Here is a 15,559-nt window from a genome sequence, read left to right as displayed (position 1 = left end):
TTGGCTCCCGCAAAATAAACATATCAAAATCTAGTTCCTTTATTATAAGTTCTAAAGATGCATGAAAGTTAAACAAGGTAGGAGGATTTCTGTACTTCCTCCCTCTTACTGATTTTAGAGATAAGGACACATTTGATGTATCATCGTTAAGAAATGGAAGTTTCCCACTTGACTTATTTTATCAAATGATATCTAGAGTCACAAACACATAACTAGCTAAAAATTCTATTCCTTTTTGAAGTTGTAAGTAGCAAAAAGAAATAATGAACCATTTTATTTTGCTTGAAAAAAAAGAGCTACATAGCAAAATACAATAGCATAAATGGTTTTGGGATCTATTCATATACACTAGAACTTTAAAACTGACATAATTACATGCCTTAAAATTATGATATGTGCACTATAGTTAACAGTCATAATAGACATATATTTTCCAATGAGAAAGCATGCAAAGATATCATATCCACTACACAATCATAGTCTGATCTAATTCCTTTGAGTGAGGGCTTTGGCACTAGAAAGAGACCCAAAGACAGAGAATACAATGGTCACTTAAGAATTCAGAATGCAATAACAGTAATGATGCCATCATTATTCTGAGTTCTTATGGTGTCTCTTAAAGGTAATTAGACTTGTGTAATAAGAATGATGTTTTTCTCACCAACACTAAGAAAAATAGGCAATGTACCTTAATGTCTATAAGGCTGCACTAGATGTTAAGGAAACATAATTCACATTTTATATCCAAAGACATATTTTTGATAGAGTTCCATTTTAAAACAATAGACAGTAAATAGAATAATAAATCAATTAGATAAATTCCAGGATAAGGTTCGTCAAGGAGAGGCCATTGGAAATATGTAGTCAATTTAGGAATTTATGATTTAGCATAACCATTTAAGGAAGGGACCATCTTCACCTCATCAAGGAAACCTTCCTCTCCTATTTCCACACTGATTTTTCCCTTTGATACTACAAGGTGGTGAAAAAGTGGTAGGAATTAAAAGGTGCTTCCCTGGTCATCGCAAGGTGAATAATGTCTGAAATCAAGGCAATGAGAATAGTCTCATTTTACATCCCCGACACTAAATAAAATCTTGTCCCACAAGGCATACTAGATGGACACAATAAGCTCACATTGCTTGGAGTGGCATATGTCTTTCCTACAGTAAGAAAATTTCTTTGAAGTGTGGTCAAAAACCAAAATCCTGACAGCTTTATTATAGCTGATACTTTATATTATGGTATGAATTCTTACTGCTACTTCTGAAACAAAATTATCTTGTGCTGTCATAGCCACTTAAATAGCCATGTGCCTTAAGTTTGGTATCTGACCTGACATTTTCATAACTATCAGATGAGCTTCTCAGAATATATTGCTAAGCTTAGAAGACCTGTAGCTTCCACTAACCTTAAAGTTAAGTGTGCTATAAAACCTATACCTGTGATTTCCCCACCTTGCTGTAGTCTTCCTCCTAGACAGTCGGTTCCACCAATAAAATTGGTAAATATATTTATTTAAGACTTTTTTTTCTCTGTGACTATAAAAGCTTATCTGTCCTCTTCCATGTATATGAAAACATGCCAATCAGTGTCACTTGAATCAATGTTCCTGTGATATGGTCACTCATATTTGGCTCAAGCTAAAATATTTTCTTGTATCCATTAAAGCACAGTCATTATTTTTTGTCAATAGTATTATCTCACACTATCCTCAAGACAAACTGATGAGATATATACTTTGATATTTCTATTTTCATTGATGAGAAAACTGACATCCAAAGAGAAAAACTAACTTTCCCAAAGTCCTGTAGAATTTTTTTTTTGACTCAGGATTACATTTGGAAACATTGCTTACAAGATACACCCTATAAGTCAAATATAGGAGATCCAAACTCAAAATAAACTTCCTGTGTGTATTTCTAATAGTAGTATAATTTCAAATCTTTTGCAAAGTGAGATAACAAAGCTCCAAACTGCTTATTGTTTGATAAGAGGGTTCATTTTTGGTCTCATAACCACCATACCATATTCTGCATATTTTATTAAGCAGATGCAAGTGTTATTTTGAATTTGTCACATTTATAATTACGCTAAATCAAATAATTTTAAGCTTTGTTTTTCAAGTAGCAAATTTCTGTGGCCTGTAGAGATGACTAATGTATGGCAGAGGATCTATAACTGCTAGGGTAGAGCTTCCAGGGATTACTGAATTTCTGAGGGTCAACCATAAGTTACATAAAGAAATTTATGGTCACATTACAACATTTTTATAAGTTCAAATGCATGTATCTAGCTCTTTGTGATTTTTTAATGTACCCAGGGAGAAGTAGGCTTAATAATAATACTAATAATATTCTTCAGCCAATCTATTTCTAGCATCTTGATAATATGACATTAATTATAATGAAAAGTTATTCAATATTTTGTGGAATTGTTGGCTCTATGTAAAATGTTTAATTAATAGTTTTTTTTTCACATCCAAAAATCAAAATTCTTTTCTATGTCTATGAATAAATATGGTTGTTCACTTTCTTTTTCTTCTCAATACTCTATTAATTTGTACACATAATAATTTTTATTATTCTCTTGCTCCTTCTTTTTGAGAAATTTTTGGTAAAAAAAAGACTATGGTTTTAAGAACCTGAAATATTCAATCATTACCCAAATTATACAATGTATATGTCCATGACAGAGTTAGATTACCTAGCAAGTAGGAAAAAATACATTTGACTTTTGCTATTGATTACTATTGCAATATTATTTTATTTTATGACTTAAATTTTTACATTTATTTCCAAAGAAATTTCCAAAGAAGTTTCTTGCATTACACAATGCAAGGCAGAGTGAGAACAAATAGTAATTTGGGACTGGAGTGGTACTTAGTCATAGAGTTCTTACCATGCATGCCATGGCCCTGATTTCTATCCTTAGCACCACATTAATAAAGAGAGAGAGAGAGAGAGAGAGAGAGAGAGAGAGAGAGAAGCCAGTGTAATGGTGCACACTTATAATCCCTGTGACTCAAGAAGCTGAAGCAGGAAGATTGCAAGTTTGAGATCAGCCTGGGTAATTTAACATGGCCCTATCTCAAAAATAAAAATGGCTGTGTTTTAGCTTGGTGATAGACCATCCCTGGGTTTAAACCCAAAAAAAAAAAAAAAAAAAAAAACTAAACAAATGAAGTATGATATGTGTAGATAAGAAATTGAAAGCTACTAAATGTTTTTCTTACTTCAAACTTGATCAAATTTTTCTGAGAACTTCCTATTCCTAGAAACTAAGGCAAGAGAGGAGACTGCATGAATTATGAATTCTCAACAACAAAAAAGGAATACACTGTTAAATAAACTTACAGGAAGCTATTGTTTTGGACAAAGCTTCTGTTCTGAGCCCCAAAATATCAAGCTAAAAATAAAAATGGAGTCACTTATGCTAATGTTCCAAGACACCAAGTGAAACTAAGCAGCTTATCTGATCTGAGAAATCAGGATTAAATATAGAGCCCAAAATACCAAACTGGCCACTTTCGATTGGCATGACAATGAAGTGCCCTTTGTGTTTATCCTTTCACAAGAAAAAAGTTAGCTACTCTAAAGTAAGCTTGCATTAACCAATCAGTCTGTCTATAGTCCCTGCCTTTCAAGGAAAGTAACTTTGACAGGAACAATTAATTTTCTGTTTCTTACTCCTGCTTTCTTCAAACTTCTATCTGTAAAAGCCAATTCTTCTGCTTAACTCACTGTAACACTTATATTATTTTATGAAAGTATTACTCAAATCTAGAATTAAAAAACTGAAATTTAAAGAATTTAAAGGAATTTCTAAAAATGTAGATTAAGATCTTTAAATTGTAATTTTGTTCACATACATACACGCACATATACACAAACAAACACTTTCGGAGAGAATATGTTCTTACTAAAGCAAGCAGCGAATTACTTTTTTAATTGACTTAAAGAATATTTCTTTAATATATACAATTTTAGAAGTAAAGAAATTTGGGAGATAAATAATTACTGATATTTTAAAAAGTCAAGTTTTAAAATATTGCTTAAATTCACTTTTATACAATAACAACAAAACAACAGTGATATTTTCCCTGATAAATTGTAAGCTATAGAGAAGAAAATAGGTATTTAACAACAAAATCATTAACCAAAAAGAACCTGTATTCACTGAAAATATTTTATATAAAACGTAAAAATGCATTTGTCATACAACATTTGAGGTTTTGGAAGTGACATATGTAGATATTTAAAATATGTTTCATTAAGTTTTATGTATACAAGGCAGATATTGTACATTTCAAGAAACAATTATTTCTTTTATGTCCTTTACTATATTTTGGAGCCAAATAATCTTTAATTTCATTGATACAATATCCAAAACCAAAACACAAAATCACAGAAGCTAAAAGATTCAGAGAGCTTCTGAGTTGAAGAGCATACCTGAATGCTGATATGAGGATTCTATAATGTAGTCACATGTGGTATAATAAATAATTGGCCTTTGTTACCAATCCTGAAATGCATGGATATTCCCCAAATGAATAGAGCCCCTTTAGAAGACGTTTAGATTTATGCTGTTGTGATAACTCCAATGAAGTTTCTAGATTAATTCAGATGCGGGACTGGTTGCCAGAAAGACTAAATAATTAGATGGTTGTAACATTCAGCCTCATCTACCAACCTCCTCCTGGGATGGGAGGGTGTCTGGAGATTGAGCTCTATAAAAACTCATCAATGAGATTCAGAGAGGTTCTGAGTTGTAGACCAGCTCTAAGTGCTGAGAGGTGACAGGCTTAGAGAAGGCATGTGTGCTCCATACCTCCCACCTCTCCCAAATGACCTTGTGTTCTACATTTCTTCCACTGGTTGTTGCCGAGTTGTAGTCATTATAATAAGTTGATCAAAGTGAATAAAGTGTTTCCCTGAGTTTTGTGAGCTGCTCTAGCAAATTATCAAGCCCAAAGAGGCGGCATTGCAATCCCTCAGTATGTAGATGGTCAATCAGAAGAATGGATGATTCCTCAATTGTGACTGTCCTCAAAATTGAGGGCAGCCTAGAGGAGATGAGCCCTTGATCTATGTGATGTGTACCAAAATCTGGGAAGTCAGTGTCATAATTAAACTGAATTTTTTGACATAGAGTTTAAGTGTCAAAATTGGTTGCTAATGTTGAAAAAAACTCAGAATGTGTATTGTCTGACTTTATGAGGAAGATAGATGAAAATCTCAGTTTAATTTAATTTTCTTTACATACTTTTGGAAAAAATAAATTTAATCTTTTTTACTTTTTAAAATAAACAATATTTATAGTCCCTTTTTCTTTTTTACTTGGTAACAATAAGTGGTGGCTGGTTTAAAATTTTGGGGATCTTTATGTGACATATATGTACTTTTTGGGTAACAAAACACTTGCACATTTAATTAGTTGCAACAGAGCAATAAACTTTTAAATGCTCAATGAAAAATTTTTATAGGGTTTACTTGCTTCATAAATAAATCTCACTACAGAATGTCGCCTTAGCACTTCCCTGTCCTGTGTATAAACATCTTAACTCCTCTTTAGGGGATAAGTATTAAGCACAAAATAACAGGATTAGAAAGCAGTTTATGTTCTCAAAGAAAATCTAGTAAACAGAAGAAAAATCCATCTGTAAGGAAAGCATACATTCATGGTCAAATTTTCCAAGAATTTTTTCCAGTTTTTTGTTTGTTTGTTTATATATTAGACATTTTTATGAATATAACTGGCTTTCAAAAAAATGAATGCACATGAAGTCTTTCACAATTTGACCCACCCTTAAGAAAATCCTGGTTTATTCAGATTGTCCATAAAAATATATACTCTAAGTAATTCTGACAGCTGGATCAAGTGTTCTATGACCTACTAGTATGGAAGAATATACTTGGTTTTCGCTTTTGGCTTTAAATTCCCAACAATTCTTGCCATGGGCTCTAGATCAAGAAATCATGCCAGCACAGATTCACCCTAGGGTTTCCTATGAAAATCTTTGACTCAGGTCCTATATACTGAGCATACCTTCATGCATAATCCCCTAAATACTTCATGTCCAAACTTCTGAATGTTCTGTTCAATATTGGCTATGTTTTTAGCCTATGGAAATGTATATATAATTACTTTTTTGCTGCTATCATAATCTGTTACATTAATATTTTGATTCTATAATGTAACCACATTAAAAAATTGAAATTTGTATAGTGTTTACTCAATAATTACTGACTGGCAAAAGAGTGAGCTTTTGCTTGAAACTCTTCTGTTAAGGTTTTTTCCTTCTAATTTTTGAAAAGCTTTCATGTTCATAAGGTCAACAATCCCAAACCAGATTGTTCTTAAAGGTTTTTTAATTTGAGCATATTAAACATGAATGCCTTAGCAAACATGGTAGCTATTGTTATTTGCATATAAGTTATCCCTCCAAAGCTTCTGTGTTAATGAAAGAATATTCAGAGGTGAAATGATTAGATTATGAGAGCTGTAACCTAATGAATCCATCCTAGTTTGAATGCACATACTGGGTGGTAATTGAAGGTAGGTATGGCATGACTGGAGGAAGTGGATCATTGGGGGTATGTCCTGAAAGGGTTTATCTGGCCTGCAGCCTCTTATTCTTTTTCTGTTTCTTGGCTACCATCAATGGGGCAGTGCTTTTCCACTATGCCCTTCTACCATGATGTTCTGACTCACCTTGGGTCCAGAGCAATAGAGTTGGCTCACTATGGACTAAATCTGAAACCATGAGCTAACAAACTTTTCCTCCTCTAAGTTGTTCTTGTTGAATACAATAGAGACAAAAAGTTGACTAGTACAATGGGGTTTGCTGTAGGCAGTCCTGTTGAGTCATTGTGCTGGGAAACCTCCTCATGTCAGATAATCCAGTAGATTTGCCTAATCTCCAATATGAATTCTGGAAGCTAAATTAGAACCTATTTATTTATCCTTTTTCTTTTACTGTATACATGTTATGGACTGAATTGTTTCTCTCCAAATTCATATGTTGAAATCCTAGTCCCTAAAGTGCACTGCTATGGTTTGGATGTGAGGTATCCCCCAAAAGGTCACTCATGTGTGAGACAATTAAAGGTTAGGAGAAATGATTGGGTTATATCCTTAATCATATCAGGGATTAATACACTGATTAGGTTAACTGAGTGATGACAGGAGGCAGGTGGTGTGTGACTGGAGGAAGTGGTTCTTAGGGGGTGTGGCTATGGGGTATATATTTTGTATCTGGAGAGTGGAGTCTCTTTCTCTCTCTACTTCCCTCTACAACACTCTTCTTCCATGATGTTCAGCGTCATCTTGAGCCCCACAGAATGAGCTCTGGTTGATGAGAGCCAGAGCCAAAGGGGCCCCAGCAAACCTTCAGACTGCCAGCTGATGATTGGTTCACAGCAGCCCCAGCAACATCTAGCTGATTGGCTCCTCTATGGTGATGCTCATTGGAGATGCTCATTGAGCTGTTTCCCTGCCCTTTCAGACTACCAGCTGATGATTGGCTCACAGCGGCCCCAGCAACATGGAGCTGATTGGCTCCTCGGCGGTGATGCTCATTGGACTGTTTCCCTGCCCTTTCAGGTCACGGAGCTGCTCATTGGGGGACTTTTTTTGGTTCCACCCATGTGACCCAACTAATCGGCCTCAAGAGCAGGAGGATTGTGGGAGGTGGGGAGGCTGGGGGTTGGGAGAGTGGCATGTGGAAAGCCGGTGGTGGCAGTTGGGCTCTGAGGGTTTTTCCTGAGGAACTGTTTTATTTTGGTGTGTGTGGTTCTAAAAATAAAGTTAGTTTCTTTTGACAAGTGGCTTGTGAATTGTGCCCACCCAGACAGCAGCATTTGGTGGCTCGCACGGGGAGTGACTGAGGGTAAGTAAACTACTCCCCCCTGAGGGCAGGGTGAGAGGACGGGTAGCCATTTTAAGATTCCTCTTTTGTTTTGCTTCATTTTTGTTTTAAGTTGCCTGTCCCTGGAGATGAGTGAGACGGAAGAAAAGCCGCTCACATCTGAGGAAAAACTATTTGCGTCTGAGGAACAGATAGGGAGAAAGGACGGATGCACTTGTCAAGAGGATGGAAAGGCTATTATGAATTTTTGTTGTTCCCTTTTTGTTTCATTCTGTCTCGGTTTTGTTTGGCATCATCTTGTTGGGTTGTATTATAGTAGAAACACAGGATCTGAAATTAGTAAAAAACAAACCGAAAGAGTGTTAAGTAAATTGTTAGAGGAAGGAGGCATCCCAGTAAAATCAAGAGCAGTCAGGGCATACGTTGATACAATACAAAAATGTAGCCCATGGCTTTTTAAAGAGGAGTTGTTAAGTATATCACAATAGAACCATCATGGTGAAGATTTAAAAAGAATAAAAAAGAACAGCCCAGGAACTCTGCCAGGTGGCACATTGCCATTGTGGACATTCGTATCTGGTTCGCTTAGTCCAAAGCCTTCAATTCAGACAAAGGTAGAGGAAGGAGAAGACATATTGATTCAAGTAAAAGAGAACATCTCTCGAGCTAGTCAGACAGAGGAAGAAAGTTTAGAGCAAAAAAAGCCATCAGGGGAAAAGTTACAACAGGAGACTGCTATTAACACCTTTCTATCACCAGAGGGTGTAAGTGTCCAACCAACAGCACCACCCCCATATGCTGAGAGGCCCCCAACCCCCGCAGTTGATAGATGGGATCCTGAGAAAGGACCTCAAAGATTACCATGCCCTGTATTTGAACAGGCAGGAGGGCAACGGATTCACCATGCTCTAGATTTCAAAATAGTGAAGCAGCTAAAAGAGGCTGTAACAACCTATGGTCCTCAAGCACCCTTCACTGTAAACATGGTCGAATCCATTACCAACTTGAACATGACGCCAGCAGATTGGGCTAATATGTGTAAAGCTGTGCTAAATGGAGGACAATACCTGTTATGGAAGGTTGCCAATGAGGAATTTTGCACGGAGACGGCTAGGCGAAATGCAGCAGCCGGTTATCCTCAGAGAAATTAGATACGTTGTTAGGAAAGGGACCTTATGAGGATCAGCAGCAACAAATTGCATATGATCCTGGTGTATATTTACAAATTGCTGTAGATGCAGTTAAGGCATGGAAGACTTTACAAGGACATGGAGGTTTACAAGGTCAAGTATCTAAGATAATACAAGGAGCTAATGAATCTTACGCTGAATTTGTAGATAGGCTTATTCAAACAGCTACCAGAGTTTTTGGGAATACAGAACAAGCAATGCCATTAATAAAACAACTGGCTTATGACCAAGTGAATCGTTGGTGCAGAGATATCATTAGACCATGGAAACATGAAGATTTAAACACATATATTAAATTATGTAGAGACATTAATGAACAAGAGCAAGTCATGGCAACTGCAGTAAAACAGGCTTTAGATGCCAGAGACATTAATGAACAAGGGCAAATTGTGGCAGCTGCAGTAAAACAGGATTTAGATGCCAGGCCAAGAACATGCTACAATTGTGAAAAAACAGGACATTTTAAAAGGAATTGCCCCATAGGAGGAGGGTTTAACAAAACTAGGTATCAAAGGAGTAGAATACCATGTGACCTTTTTACCACAAGTTAATCTTGGAGTCAATCCTAGAGGATTGATACCTAACCATATTTGGCAGATGGACGTCACACACTTGCCAGAATTTGGAAAATTAAAATATTTGCATGTTACAGTTGATACTTCTTCTGGATTTTTGATGGGCTCCCTTCATGCCGGAGAAAAAACTAAAGTTGTTATAACTCATTGTTATAGCTCATTTTTGTAAGCTCATTGCTTACAAAATTTTGCCACTGTGGGCGTTCCAAAATAGTTAAAAACAGATAATGCCCCTGGTTATACTTCTACCTCTTTTAAACAATTTTGCTCATCACAGAAATCCCATATAATCCACAGGGACAAGGCATAGTTGAAAGATCTCATCAAACTATTAAAATGTACTTATTAAAGCAAAAAGAAGGAATTGGGAAGGGGTATATATATTCCCCAAAGATAAACTTAAAATAACCCTTTTTACTCTAAACTTTTTAAATTTGGATTCATCAGGGCTTAGTGCTGCGAAAAGGCATATGTTTCCAAAAAATGTACATAAGCCTAAAGTACTTTGGAAAGATATTCTAACAGGACAATGGAAAGGTCCTGACCCAGTGATTGTCTGCAGTCGGGGCTCTGTTTGTGTTTTTTCACAGGGAAAACAGCAGCCGATTTGGATTCCAGAGAGATTAACTAAAGCGATTTCTAAAGACCAAAAAGAAGATGATTTGGCTCAAATCCATAACAGCTAATATCCAGAACTCCAGTTTGGTTATTCTTACATCTGCGACAGAACCAGAATGCTTTTTTCAATATCTATTTTATTATTGCCCTTTCCCATATCATGAAGTTCTATTTTGTTTTTTGAGCTCATACAGACCTAGGTTAATGTTTTGCTGATCAGTTCTATTTTTTTGACTATAGAGTTTTTAAACATTGCAATGGAGATTTCACCTGTAAAAAGTTATAAGGCCTTTACTATTATGTTATGTGTTGTATATTATATTATGTGTGCACACTTGTGTTTTGTGTTATATGTTTGAATGTACGTATGTCCATATATCATATATGATGAGCACTCATGAAAAAATGGATCCAAATTTTTTTTTTATTTCAGGTGATTTAAATGGTTTAATTTAAATTGGGTAAACAGCTGTTGAGGGTTGTTTCAAAATGTGAACAAAAAAAGAGGTTAACAGATCTGTTTGTTTACTTTCACCTTTCCTTTTCATTATATTTAATAATTCTCTTCAAGATAATGTAAATTGTTAAGAAAATTGTTTTCTTTTAGTGCCTTCTGGAATGTTACATAATGTTTTCTTTAGCCATTATTGCCAGAATTCCTATCTTCATCCCAGTGCTGGCGAAGACAAAGATAAAACCAATCTGCAGTTTCTACAATAGCCTTCACTGAACTGCTTGCAGAACTTGCCTGCACTATGTATCACTTGTATGCATTGTGAACTCACCTGTATGCATTGTGAACTATCTGTTGGTGCAGTGATTTGTGGTAGTGTTGGGGTATTTTTGCTGATGATGTCATCGGTGGTACGATTTTTCCAAAAAGAGCCATCAATTGGCTTGGTGTATCTTCCTCCCTTCTGCTTGTCATGACCGTTCAGCTAAAATTTGGGGGCCAACAGAGGTGAGGCAAAGAACCTCACCCCCCCACTGGTACAAAGACCTCTTCACACGTGTGGCTGTATACTGGACCAGTAGTCAGTGACGGGTAAGATCCAATTGCAATGGTACCAACCTAAGACAGGAGGCTGACTCCTTGAGGTCAGCTCATCCTATAACGAGTAAGGACCATATGTACTATTGGACAACCTAAGGCAGGCACAGTCCCTAAGCCACATGCTTGTTGTTTAAACAGATAGGGGGAGATGTTGAGAGCACAGCTGAAGGGGCCCCAGCAAACCTTCAGACTGCCAGCTGATGATTTGCTCACAGTGGCCCCAGCAACATCTAGCTGATTGGCTCCTCTGCGATGATGCTCATTGGGGATGCTCATTGAGCTGTTTCCCTGCCCTTTCAGACTACCAGCTGATGATTGGCTCACAGCGGCCCCAGAAACATCTAGCTGATTGGCTCCTCTGCGGTGATGCTCATTGGACTGTTTCACTGCCCTTTCAGGCCACGGAGCTGCTCATTGGGGGACTTTTTTGGCTCCACCCACATGACCCAACCAATCGGCCTCAAGAGCAGGAGGATTGTGGGAGATGGGGAGGCTGGGGGTTGGGAGAGTGGCATGTGGGAAGCTGGTGGTGGCAGTTGGGCTCTGAGGGTTTTTCCTGAGGATCTCTTTTGTGTGGCTTGTGTGGTTCTGAAAATAAAGTTAGTTTCTTTTGACAAGTGGCTCCTGAATTGTGCCCAGCCAGACTGCGGCATCTGGTATCTATGGATTGAGACCTCTGAAACTATGAGACCCCAAATAAACTTTCCTCTACAGTTGTTCTGATTCTGATTAGGTCCCTTTAGTCACAGCCTTAAAAAAAACTGACTAAAATATTCATGTACTTGGAGATAGTGCCTATTCATTGGTAATTAATGTTTGTGAGGCTGTAAGGGAAAGTCTTAATCCAATAACAGAAGCTACCCCTAGGAGGCTGAGGTCTACTCTCACATTCCAGAGAAGATGCTAATCTTACCTGATAAGACACCTGAATACCCTGAAGCATCCAGACCTCCTTTTCTTCCCATGAGTCATTTGTGCCCTTAAGCTGGCCAGACAGAGGTTTGAGGAGCTAGCCCCTCTAAATTCTTCAGGGCCAACTTTGGAGAAACCCGATTCCTCACTACCAACACCCATATCCCAAGTATTGGTATTCAGTAGTGGGCAACCTTAAAATTTGTTTTAAATATTGCTTTTTCTCCCTTCCCCAGAGACTAACCAGGCTTCTCCTGGAGAAAGGTCTGGAAGATTCCCCTGGAATCATGAAATACCATTATTATGGTTTGGATGTGAGGTTCCCCCTAAAAGCTCATGTATGAGACAATGAAAGAAGGTTTAAAGGAGAAATATTGGGTTGTGAGAGCCTTAACCAAGTTAGAGGATTAATCACCTGATGGGATTAACTGAGTGGTAATTGAAGCAAGTGAGATGTGGCTGGAGGAGATGGCATGGATTCGGATTATATATTTGTATTTGGCAAGTGAACAACTCTTTCTGCTTACTGATCATCATGTGAGCTGCTTCCCTCCACCACACTCTTTTGCCATGATGTTCAGCCTCACCTTAAGGCTCGAGGAATAGAGTTGGCTGCCTATGGACTGAGTACATTGAAACTATGAGCCCTCAATAAACGTTTCCTCCTCTAATATTGTTCTGTTTGGGTCTTTGACATCACAGTAGCAAAAAAGGTGACTCAAACAGGTATGTTGTATTCTAGTTATATTTTAGACAGACTTTCCACAAATCTGTTTTTATCCTGTTTTCACCTCCATTTCTAGAGGTGCTTAATTTCAGTAATTTCCAAGCCTTTGACAGATCTAAAAGGTAAAATTGTAACTTTCCATTTTTCACCATTGGGAGACTTAAATTTTATTTACTTTTTATTTATTTATTTTTGGACCACTTGATCTCTTGCTAGCTAACTCATAAAATGTCACTGGTACCATCCTCTTTGCTTTCTATTTAGTTCTTTAGGGGTTTACTTTAAAAAAGAAAAAAAGAAAAATTTTTGTAGTTGTAGATGGACAGAATGTCTTTATTTTATTTGTTTAATTTTATGTGGTGCTGAGGATCAAACTCAGTGCCTCACATATCAAAGACAAATGCTCTGCCACTGATCCACAACCCCAGCCCAGGGGTTTACAAAAAGTAAACCCCTAATTCCTTTAAGAGTTTTGCAAGATTTCAGGGGAAAAAAGTAATTAAATACATGTTCTGTCTCCATCAGCTGGAGAATTATATGTCTTTTTGTACCATGGGTTCTCATGATTCATTTTGTTTCTCTGTATTTTACTTACTTATTTATGTATGTATTTTGTGTTTCTTTCTATATTCCTTTACTGGGAGTCTCATGAGAATAAAGATAGTATTCTTTTCACCATTTCCTTTCAGGGAATACCACAAGTCCTGACATATAGCAAAGGTGCAATATTTCTTTTCTGAAGAAATAAGATATTCCACAGATTTTAATGATTTGTCCTAATTATTTCTGTATAAAAGTCCTATCCTCCACTGGAATTTTTCTTTGTTTTTGAAGTAGGGTCTAGTTATCTTGCCCAGGCTGTTCTTTCACTCGCAGATTCAAGAGATCTTCACGCCTTAGCCTCTCAAGTAGGTAGTTTTATAGGTGCATACCACCAAACCTGGCTCCTGATGACAATATTGTATGTGTGTGTGTGTGTGTGTGTGTGTGTGTGTGTGTGTGTGCTCACACACGTTAGAATGAACAAGGGCCTTGTACATAGAAGGCAAATGCTTTGCCACTGGGCTACCTTCCCACTCTACTTTGCCCACTCTAATTCCATTCAAACTTCATGTTTGTTTAATCATCTGATTACCGGCCTGAATTCAAGTCAGATGAAGCAATGTGAGTAACACCAATAAGTATATTTTTATACTTGTAATGCAGAGAGGCTTTGCAAAACATTTTAAGTTTCTCAAATTCATTCAAATATTTACAAATAACACCAATTCCGTTGCTGAAATGTCATTAATTTTTGATCAGTACTCTAAATTTCAAGTAAGATTTCAATCAATGCTGGATATTCAACCCAATTAAATGAGTAACTTTTTCCAAAATGTTAACAATTTGCCATCTAAAACTATGATTCATACCATCAATAGTATATGTAATTCACTTAAATTCATGTGAACATCAAAACAGATTAGCTGTATTATTTTCAAGTACACTTGGCTTAAATTTAAATAGATCCTCAGGAATTAAGTTGAAATGAGCCAAAATATGAATTCTAGTTTATAGTTGTAACATGTGTAACTTAGTGTTTATTTTATTATGTAGTGATATTATATACAATTTAGTGAAGTTTATTTTTATAATTGTACTAGGATTGAAACCCAGGGCCTCAGGCATTTAGCTATATACATCCCCAGCCCAAAATGTGTTCAACTTTAAGTTAATAAAATGAACAAGTTTTAAGTGGGTGTATATTAGTTTAAAGATATCCAAGAAAATATAATAGGTGCATTTCGTTTTGGTGCCAAATAACCTGGTTATTTTCATCATATCAATCTTTGAATGAACAAACCTAACCTAAAGGTATAATTATCCTTTTTGGCTATAGTTTAGGGTAGAAGTTCAGCATATTAATCAATAATATTTTGACTTTATAACTTAACGTTTATAACTAAATGACACTAATGACAATTGGAGTGGGGGGGTTCTTTGAATTACATACTTACCTACAATGTCCTTCATAAGGCCTACAATGCTCTCATCTTCTACAATCCAAGGGCGTTTTTCTACATCATGACCATAGGCTCCCCTAAAATTGAAAAAAGACAAACATTTCTTAGCTTTGTGTGTGCATGTGTACATATGAATATGTTTATGTCTAATTTTTAAAATATCAGGGTTTTTTTTGTACTGTTAATTTAACCCAAGTGTTCTACCACTGAGCAACTTCCTCAAACTTTTCATAAAAAAAATTGACTCATGGGCTGGAGATGTGGCACAAGTGGTAGCAGCTCACCTGGCATGCGCAGGGCACTGGGTTCGATCCTCAGTACCACATAAAAAATAAAAATGTTGTGTCCACCGAAAACTAAAAAATAAATATTGAAAAAATTATCTCTCTCTCTCTCTCTCTCTCTCTCTTTAAAAAAATTGACTCATAGTGGAGTAGGGATGGGAGGATTAGATGAATTATAGATAGGGAAGAGGGATAAGATTGAAAAGGAGGGGGCAGGGGATTAGCAAGGATGGAGGAATGTGATGGACATTATTATCCAAAGTACATGTATAAAGACTCGAATTGAGTGTCAACATACCTTATATAGAAACAGTGATATAAAAAAT

The 15,559-nt window shown here is 36.5% G+C and overlaps 1 pseudogene; it reads right to left on the bottom strand.

Moving 5' to 3' along the window:
* Positions 1 to 15,559, bottom strand: part of LOC143410614 (kynureninase-like) — a 97,877-nt pseudogene that overhangs the window by 57,098 nt on the left and 25,220 nt on the right.

The sequence above is a fragment of the Callospermophilus lateralis genome, chromosome 11, assembly GCF_048772815.1.
Source record: "Callospermophilus lateralis isolate mCalLat2 chromosome 11, mCalLat2.hap1, whole genome shotgun sequence".
NCBI lineage: Eukaryota > Metazoa > Chordata > Mammalia > Rodentia > Sciuridae > Callospermophilus > Callospermophilus lateralis.
Note: the sequence above shows the minus strand (reverse complement) of the source record. Positions and strands in the feature narration are given on the sequence as shown.